Source organism: Canis lupus, chromosome 13 (assembly GCF_003254725.2).
Source record: "Canis lupus dingo isolate Sandy chromosome 13, ASM325472v2, whole genome shotgun sequence".
NCBI lineage: Eukaryota > Metazoa > Chordata > Mammalia > Carnivora > Canidae > Canis > Canis lupus.
In genome coordinates, this window is record NC_064255.1 from 14,924,409 (window position 1) to 14,934,541 (window position 10,133).

General features: G+C 36.1%; 1 non-coding gene across 1 annotated transcript; it reads right to left on the reverse strand.

Moving 5' to 3' along the window:
* Nucleotides 1–838: 838 nt before the first annotated feature.
* On the reverse strand, nucleotides 839–946 carry LOC112662574 (U6 spliceosomal RNA). The gene has a single exon (XR_003138666.1). It is a non-coding gene; the product is annotated as a U6 spliceosomal RNA (small nuclear RNA).
* Between the last annotated feature and the right edge of the window lie 9,187 nt (nucleotides 947–10,133).

Sequence of the window (10,133 nt, forward strand, 5' to 3'; positions counted from 1 at the left end):
CTTAGCAGAATACACTCTAGCTCCATCCGCATCATTGCAAATGGCAAGATTTCATTTTTTTTGATGATTGAGTAATATTCCATTGTGTGTATGTGTGTGTGTATATATATATATATATATATATATATATATATATATACCTCATCTTCTTTGTCCATTCATCAGTCGATTGGAACTTGGGTTCTCTCCATAGTTTAACTATTGTTGATAATGTTGCTACAAACATTGAGATACATGTAGCCCTTTGAATCTTCATTTTTATCACAGTTTACAGCTTTTTGCATTGTAAATTTATTAATAAATTTTATAGTTATGTTATATTTATATTAAAATAGTGTTTTATATACCATCATTACAGTATTCCAGTATTCTGTATTTGTTTATATATTTATCATTACCAGGGTTCAGGTACTTTTGCATTGTTTAGCATCTTTTTGTTTCAATTTGAAGAGTCCCTTTACTATTTCTTATAAAGCCGATTATATATTATTAACTTCCTTAGTTTCTATTTGTCTGGGGAAGGCTTTATCTCTTCTTCATTTTTGAACTGTTCAGCTATGTACAATATTCTTGCTTGGTAGTTTTTTTTCTTTCAGCAGTTTAAATAACTCAACTCCTGTGTGGCCTGCAAGGTTTCTGCTAAGAACTCTGCAAATAGTCTTATTAGAGTTCCCTTGAATGTGACAAATTTTCATTTGCAATTTTCAAAATTCACTTTGTCTTTGGCTTTTATCAACTACCTTATAATGTGTCTTCATATAGACTTATTTAGATTTATAATATTTGATATCCTTTATGCTTAATGAATCTGAATAATCACTTCTTTCCCCCATTTGGGAAGTTTGGGTTATTGTTTCTTCACAAATTTGCGTGTCATCTTTGTGCAGCAGCCATGCCAAGCTCTGTATGATTCTAATTTTAGTACAGGAACTGCCAAAGTGAGCACCAAGTCATTATTTTTTTAAATAAGCTTTCTGGTAACTGTAGTATCCACAGTGGTAATAAATGACCAATTCTTATGAAATGCAAAGCTAACTTGTCACCCCTCTACTAAAAATTCTATGCTCTTTAGAATGACCTTTGGCTCTTCAGGGGCTGGGTCCAGCCCATCTTTCCAACCACATCTTTCCCCAATGCTTCTCTTTCCATCCTTTGAAGCACAAACACTGGCTATCCTGGAGTTTTTTATTTTTTGTTTTTAATCTCAAGACCAAATATTCTCAGTTTATTCATCCATCTAGCAATACTGAGTGTCTAGTGTAAGCAAGTATTATACTTGTTAATGCACAGAAATCACTCCTATCCACTGGAACTTTGGTATCTAATGGAATACCAGAAATGTCAACCCACTTCCAGTCTCAATTTTCTATTATTGGGATTTCACAAAGAGCTTTTTACAACATAGTCACAATTAAAAAACAATAAATTTTGAGAATTTTATAATTCTTAATTATATGAGGTGATATCATTTTCTTAGTGTGATAAGTGCTTTTGAAAGCATCAATTCATCCCTAAGTACAGAGCTAGTTAACAGATACATAATTTATGAATAAATAATTAAATGGATTATCATTAAACATCCCTTTGGATCTGAGCTGGTTTATTTTAAAGTTTTGTCTTATTTTTGTAGTATATCCTTGTTGATGACAAGATACTTTCAAGAAGCCACTGCCCTTTCAAAATTTTAAGACTGCAGATGCAATTCAGTGGTACATTAAGGACCTCCTCATATCAAGCATTCAATTAACATACCTGAGATCCTCCAGTCTTGGAGACACATAATCTTCAGAGTCTCTATTCCTCCAGGAGAGAATACTCAATCAGAATTTCCTAAAGGCTACCTGCTTCCCAACAATTTTCTTCCTTGTGTTATCTTGTTATTTCACAGGAAAAACCCTACTGGTTATTTACAATGTGAAAATTTTAAAGGTAATAACCATAAAAACTTTTAATTTTTATTTTTTTTTTAATTTATTTATTTATGATAGGCACACAGTGAGAGAGAGAGAGGCAGAGACACAGGCAGAGGGAGAAGCAGGCTCCATGCACCGGGAGCCCGATGTGGGATTCGATCCCGGGTCTCCAGGATCGCGCCCCGGGCCAAAGGCAGGCGCCAAACCGCTGCGCCACCCAGGGATCCCCATAAAAACTTTTAAAAAATATTTTAAAAAGATATTCTGATGGTCATTATCAAAACCAGCATCTCTATTAAATTGCTAATATTACATAACAGATCTCTAGCAAACTAGATTTGCTTTGGCCATGTACAAATAAAGCTGGAATAAGCAAAAATATGTAGAAAAAATATTTTCTTTTTCTTATGAATTAGGGCCTTGGAATACATTAATTTGTAACATACTAATTTAACGTTCACCTCATAGTAGACTCTTTATGAAGGAGAAAACAGGACCAAAATGCAATTCTATGACCCCACACATGGCAGGCACCTTTTTAAAATCATAGAGCAATGGGAGAGGCCTCAAATAAGAAACCAGAAAAATAAAACTTTAGGCAAACAGCATCACCTCCATGTAAGTCATCCATCTTCCGGTGTTTTTATGTCTGCTTTATTGCCAGACTTCTTTACATTGCAGAACCACTGGGTAGAGGCCATGCCTGCCTCTGTGTTGTGGATATTTTCTCATATATTATAAGTACTTGGGAAACGTTCTCTAGTAATAATGATTCAAGAAAACAAATCACAAATAGTACATGCTGTTGCACTACCTGTTTATTTACTAGCTCTCTCTAAAATATAGATTACTAGTTTGGAGCCTCTACTTCTACTATATTCAATGCACATTCCTAGATAAGAGGCAATGTTACACCATTCTGAAATACACTGTGTGCCTGCTATATAGGTACAATTGGATTCCACATGAGTTCTTACCTTAACTCCTCTTAATACTTTCTCAAAGTTTAATATATGTCTGCCCCAGGTATGGTCATATTTCTTCAGAGCCTTTTCAGGTCCTGCTTGGGTTTTATATTTTGTAACAAAAATCACTTCTATTTAACATGTGATATACTCCCAAACTTGTAAATAATGCAATTTTATAAGCTTCTTTAAAGAAGCTCACATTTCATTGCCTGACTGACAAACCTTTATGGAAATTGTTGCTTAAAAGTCTGTAGTCACTTTTACCAGAAGCTTGACACTGATATCTTGGCTTGGCCTATTCATATGGTTCATAAAACTTTAGTTCCTACAAAATATCCTGACATTTCTAAGTCAGTTTGGACCCCTTGCATTTTTTATTAATTGCGTAAAATTTTTAAACAAAAGCATTATTGTATTAATTAGTTTTGATGAAAAGAATAAAAATATATAGTTACTAAAAAGAATTCTAATTTTTCAACAGTGTGCTTAGCGTTTTAAATATTTTACTTCTCTATCAAAAAAATCTAGGCTATTTTAGGTGAATGGGAAGGAAGACTCCATGAAGAGAGGGCAGTATTTAACATGGCTTCTGAAAGTTATGTAGAATAAACATGAAGTTGATGTAGGAGGAAAGTATAAGTATGGAAGTGGAGGGCTAACATAAGCAAGGTGGTAGATAACCTAATATGAGCAAATCTTTCAAGGAAAAACAGCACAGGAAATAGGAAGGAAGGAAGGAAGGAAGGAAGGAAGGAAGGAAGGAAGGAAGGAAGGAGAAGAAAAAGAAGAAGAAGAAGAAGAAAGAAGAAGAAGAAGAAGAAGAAGAAGAAGAAGAAGAAGAAGAAAGAAGAGAAAGAAAGAAGAAAGAAGAAAGAAAGAAAGAAAGAAAGAAAGAAAGAAAGAAAGAAGAAAGAAAGAAAGAAAGAAAGAAAGAAAGAAAGAAAGAGAAGGAAGGAAGGAAGGAAGGAAGGAAGGAAGGAAGGAAGGAAGGAAGGAAGGAGAAGAAAAAGAAGAAGAAGAAGAAGAAAGAAGAAGAAGAAGAAGAAGAAGAAGAAGAAGAAGAAGAAAAGAAGAAAGAAGAAGAAAGAAAGAAAGAAAGAAGAAAGAAAGAAAGAAGAAAGAAAGAAAGAGAAAGAAAGAAAGAAAGAAAGAAAGAAGAAAGAAAAGAAGAAGAAGAAAGAAAGAAGAAAGAAAGAAAGAAGAAAGAAAGAAAGAAAGAAAGAGAAAGAAAGAAAGAAAGAAAGAAAGAAAGAAAGAAAGAAAGAAAGAAAGAAAGAAAGAAAGAAAGAAAGACAAGCATAGGATGCAAGAGTGATGTCAGGATCAGAAAGAGGGAAACAAGTAGGATTATCCAGTGAATAATCTGAAGCTCAGATTACCTTGCAATGAGCTGACAGAGACCAAGCACACTCCCATCCCAGTGAGAGGGACTACACCTGAGCTCAGCTTCCCTTGGGCCTGAGTGCACCCCCTTCGCCAAGCAGCTGGCATTTCCATACAACTGTCTGAAGAGCTGGCATAGATACTCATATTAAACTTTGACTCTTACATCTATCAAAAGTGTTCCCCCACGTGTACTACCAAGAAGTAGCTCAGCAAAGGAATAGTTACCCACACCTGTAATACAAACCTATGCTGTAACCAGAAATACAGGGTCCTCAAAGAATCTCCCTGGAGGAGGATGAGATATCGGTGGGCTATGATCTTCTCTTGCTTAACCTTAATATGTTTCCCTATGAAAGCCTATTCTTTATACTCATACCCCAGGAATATTATGGAACTCTCCCTAATCCACATCTTTATGATTGCTTGATATATTTTTTTACGATTTTATTTATTTATTCATGAGAGACACAGAGAGAGACAGAGAGAGGCAGAGACACAGGCAGAGGGAGAAGCGGGCTCCATGCAGGAAGCCTGACACGGGACTCGATCTTGGGTCTCCAGGATCACGCCCCGGGTGGAAGGTAGCGCTAAACTGCTGAGCCACATGGGCTACCCGATATTTTTAATCACTCTAAATTACTGTTAATTTCTGAGTTGTGCAATTTCATTACAGAAGTACTCACTATCCTGAAAGGAGTGTATTTGAGAAAGAACCAACCAGAATGCTGGAGACAAGTCAGGAGTTGGGTTAGATGATAAGATCTTAGAAGCCTTAAACTTTGAAAATATTTTGGTATTACTGCTCTTGACTATGGGTCATGATAAAATCAATCCCTAACTATTAAGAATGAAACATATGTAGGAAAAAAAAACAAAAAACACTTCAATATGTTTCTAGGTTTCCTGACAGAAAAACCCTGAAAAGGTTCATCAAGACTGAACTATCTTCATCTTTATGACATGCCTGTTTTTCAGTGCTCTAAGGATAGGCTTCACTGCCTATGGGCAATCCACCCTTGGTTTGAGGCTGGCGCTTTGTAGATGAAAAGTTATAGGGATATTAAACATGACAGTGGCAAGGAGCATGAGATGGACGAGGGAACTAAAGGGTGTGGGAGTAAAACTGATCTTAGGATTAATTAGAAAAGCAGACAGGCAAGAAAGAGAATTAATCACAATTCTCTGTTCTGAAAGTGGGTGACCGGGAATCAGTAACAGTGCTATGATGGCATTCCCAGAGAAGCAATGAATATGAGGAGAAAGAAAGAGCAGAGGAGAAGAAAGAGGAGTAGAAACAGAAGGAAAAGAATAACAATAATATTATTATTGCAGTTAACATTTACTGAGCACTTACAAAGTGCCAAGAACACTTCTAAGCAGTTTATTTGCATTTCCTCAAATGTCTCTGCATGTGATTATTCACAGAAGGAGTAGCCTGCTATACATGAACATATTTATGGCTGAACATATGTTCTTTGCATCTCACTTATACATATATGGAATTTGTACAGAAATGTGTGGCTATATTTCTCTCTTATACATAGTGATGGTTGAGTTCTTTAGGGGCCTGAGTCAATTGCTCTAGCCACATGAAATATAACTCTTACCCTTGAGAACTTTCTATTACATGAGTTAAAATGGAAGATTCTGTAAAGCACTGCTAGGGCCAACAGCAGTCTGTCCTCAATTTGTGACTTTAAAGGGTGAATATTAGGTAGTACCTGTGTAAAATAATTGGGTTCATCTGTGATTTTGGAGTTGGACCTCCTAGACCACTCTATGTGTATAGTCCTCTATTATAATTTTATCTGACCCAAATACAACTGAGTTATTGTTAAGGGCTTCCAGTGGTTTCTGATTATTTCCTAGTGTTTTTGTTTTGCTTTTTGAATTTTGTTTTGTTTTGTTTTCTAAGCAATTGCCTTCTTGGCTTCTCTACCTATGTGTGAAAACATCACATAACTAACATATCCAAAACAAACCCAGTAACTCCCACCCACTTGTAGACGCTATTCCGTGAATACCAACACAGCCGCCCCTTCTCTCTTGATTCTTCCATTACAGAAAGTGAAAAATTGTATATAGGCATCTCTCATTTTATATTAGTGATTCATTTCTGAAAACTCTGACATTCTGGGCCAAACAGGAGCTTATTTCCCACTACTTTAAATGGGAAAGCTATAGTACAATAGACATTAATGCTAAACCGTCAATCAATCTTATAAAGCACACATACATAAAATGCCCATCCATGTATAACTAAAAACTAACATATTGTGATATAAAATATTAAAATATTACTTATCAGTCTCTAAAAAATAATGTTATTAGGAAACATGTACAGAAACATGAAATTTATAAACAACATGATATACCCCAATAAATAAATTAGTTGAAAAAATGCAACAAAATTTCCAGTAAAAAACAAAGCAATTTCTTATGATGACATATTACTTATCAAGTCAGGTGGAGACTTAAAACTTAAAGAAAGTTGAGAAGGGAGGAAGAGGAGGAAAGCTGAAAAAAATCACTATTTGTCATCAGTTGTGGCTGATGATGGTGCTAACAAATGAATAGAAAAGCAGCAATTTCAGATGTTCCAGTCATTTGTTTCTATTTAACAAACTTAGTGGCTTAAAACACTAACTCATAGTTCTCTTAACTCTGCTAAACTGATAGGGTCTCTGAGGAAAAGCAGTGGTACCACTTCACCGACATGAGACCCTCGTATTCCCAAGGCCAGTGCCTTGCTGGTCAGGAATGACCTACACAGATGCATTCATGAGCTTTTGCAGCAGAGATTCAGTCATCTCTCAGGAGGTTCTTTTCCAAGATCAGACCAACCTCACAACTGGCAAACTCACATCCTCTCCTATTAGGAAAAACTCTCCAAACATCTCTTTGAGATGACTCTGTGCACTTCAACCAAGTTCAGAGCACCATTCTTTTCCTTTTGCCTCACAGAATACCATATGACCTTATCTCTACATGCCTTGAAAAACACAGTAGAAGTTCCTCCTTCCTACAGCTGAAGTGGAATCACGAAGAGCTGTTTTTCTTTCATTTGGTTCTGTTCTAACTCATTTTGTACCATTTAATCTATTGTTTATAATATGAACAAACATAATTTTAACTGTAAATACTATCATCCTCTTATCTTAAGAGCTTCAGTGACTTTCCATTAAAATCAAGACCAACATTCTTCCAAACAGGACCCATAAAGTCCTGGAGGTTCTGCCCCGAAACTTCATCTTCCTCTATCTCTCTTAGTTCCAGCCACTCTGGCTAGCTTTCTGATCCATATAACATTGTTTGGCACATGATGGTCTGTCTACTTCTCTTCATTCCTCACTACCTCTTCCCTGCCAGTGATCCATTTTATCTATTTAATGTCCACTCTTTTTAGATCTCAGCTTAGATAGTACTTTCTTACAAAAATTCCCTACTCTTCCATCTTCCAGGTTTTACTAAGCCACTTTGTTAAACATGGTAATTATTACCCTCCCTGTACCTTTTCTTTATAGCACTTAAAATATTTTGTGGTTATACTTTTGTTTGGATGATTCTTGTTTTAATGTCTTTCCCATTAATCCATAAACTCCACGAGAGTGAAGGATCACATCTGCTAACTTTTCCTTGATTTTTCAGGATCTAGCATGTGGCTAGCACATAAACAATGTCTATTAATAATAACGAGCTAGTGTTTAGCATGAACCAGTGTGGCCCACAGAACATTCCCTGCAATGATAAAGTCGGACCTTGCTTTTTATGTTCCACATTTTTCTCCTCTTGTCTGAGACTGTCACTTCTTGTTTCCAGGTCCATAGTACCAAGACTTGGTCTTTGCTTTCATAAACACGCAATATAGGTAGGGATTTTGAAAGCCAAACCTTTCCTTGTTAACCCCTCAAATACCTCTGTTACACATTGTTGCAGTGTTCTAAATTAAGCATTTTGTATCTATCATCTCTCTTGTCTGTGTGCAGGAAAAAAAAAAAAAAAGTTTTTTGCTCCAATGATGTGATCTCTCTAAGTATGGAAGGAGTTCTAAAGGCCCTCTGGTGGGAGGAGTTCTTTCCTGCTCAGAGACGAAGGGAGACACAGATTCTCCATTTGGGCAGCAACCATGACACTTACTGCATAGCATCATTAAAACCTTCCAAGGCAACAGTAGCTGGGAGACTTTCTATTTAATCACTTCATACCCAATAAAGTGTGCATTACACAATATTTTCATAATGCCATGGTAACCTAATGAGTCATCTTCCATTATAGGCAAGGATACTTGTGTCCGTGATCAGGGCACAGTGTCATCAAAGCCAGGATGGAGGCATACTGACAGATTCTTAGCAACTTTCCTTTTATTAGACTTTGTGATAACCACCCTAACATTTGCCCAAGTCACTGAGGCAACAACTTAATCCTTGCAAAATACTTTCATTATGTGTTGGGATTTTCACATTTTGAAACTATTTCAAAGTGTTAAAATTTCAGGAGACCAGACTTCTGAGGACATTGTGAAAGTCCCTAATCTTATCAATAAAATATCTCCAATTTATGATGAAGGATAGGTGACTTATGGAAAGTTTTCCTGCATATGATGATTGGATTAGCTGTGATCACAGAGATGATTTTTTCCTGACATGGATTTCCTACTGACTTCTCAATCTGTTATCATTCATTTCTTGTTCTGAAATGTGGCATTTTCTGCAATTAATATTTGCATTCTCCATTTCACTGAAAGCAAGAAAAAGCAGGTTTTACCACCTCATTTACTAGACCTATTAGAATAATGTTGTGATATACGAATCCATCCTATCTCTGGTTAGTTTGTCCTCTATCATGCACTAACATCCTGATTTATTTTCTTAGTTTGTCTAACTGCTACAAATACTGAAGATGATATAATTATTTATTTTAAGATTTCAAAATGTAGTTGAGAATAAGCAAATAAATCAAGACAATATATAATTTAGCACGAATTTAGTAAAACAACAGAGCATACTAGAGAAGTTCAGAGAAAAGGGAGCTCAGTGAAATTTGAAAAAGAAAGATTTCTGGGAGGAATAAGTAAATTTTAACTGAACCTAAAAAGGGATACAGAGTGTAAGATTTACCTAGAGAATGAAGAGAGCAGTGAACGATCCAACTAAAATAAGTTATGGGAATATAAGGACAAAGATATAAAGAGAAAAAAAAAGTGTGATCATGGGACAATGAGATGGGGTAAGTGGGACAAATAACAAGAATGACTGGGATTTAATTAATTAATTAATTAATTTTTAAATGGAGTTCAATTTGCTAACATATAGCATAACACCCAGCGCTTATCCCGTCAAGTGCCCCCCTCATTGCCCATCACCCAGTCACCCCAACCCCCCTGCCCACTTCCGCTTCCACTACCCCTTGTTCATTTCCCAGAGTTAGGTGTCTCTCGTGTTTTGTCACCCTCACTGATATTTTCACTCATTTTCTCTCCTTTTCCTTTATTCCCTTTCACTAATTTTTATATTCCCCAAATGAATGAGACTATATAATGTTTGTCCTTTTCTGATTGACTTATTGCACTCAGCATAATACCCTCCAGGTCCCTCCACGTCGAAGAAAATGGTGGGTATTTGTCGTTTCTAATGGCTGAGGAATATTCCATTGTATACATAGACCACATCTTCTTTATCCATTCATCTTTCGATGGACACCAAGGCTCCTTCCACAGTTTGGCTATTGTGGACATCGCTGCTATAAACATTGGGGTCCCAGCATTTCACTGCATCTGTATCTTTGGGGTAAATCCCCAGCAGTGCAATTGCTGGGTGGGATTGAATTTATAAATGCAGCGTTTGGCTGAATTTCACCAAAAAGCAGT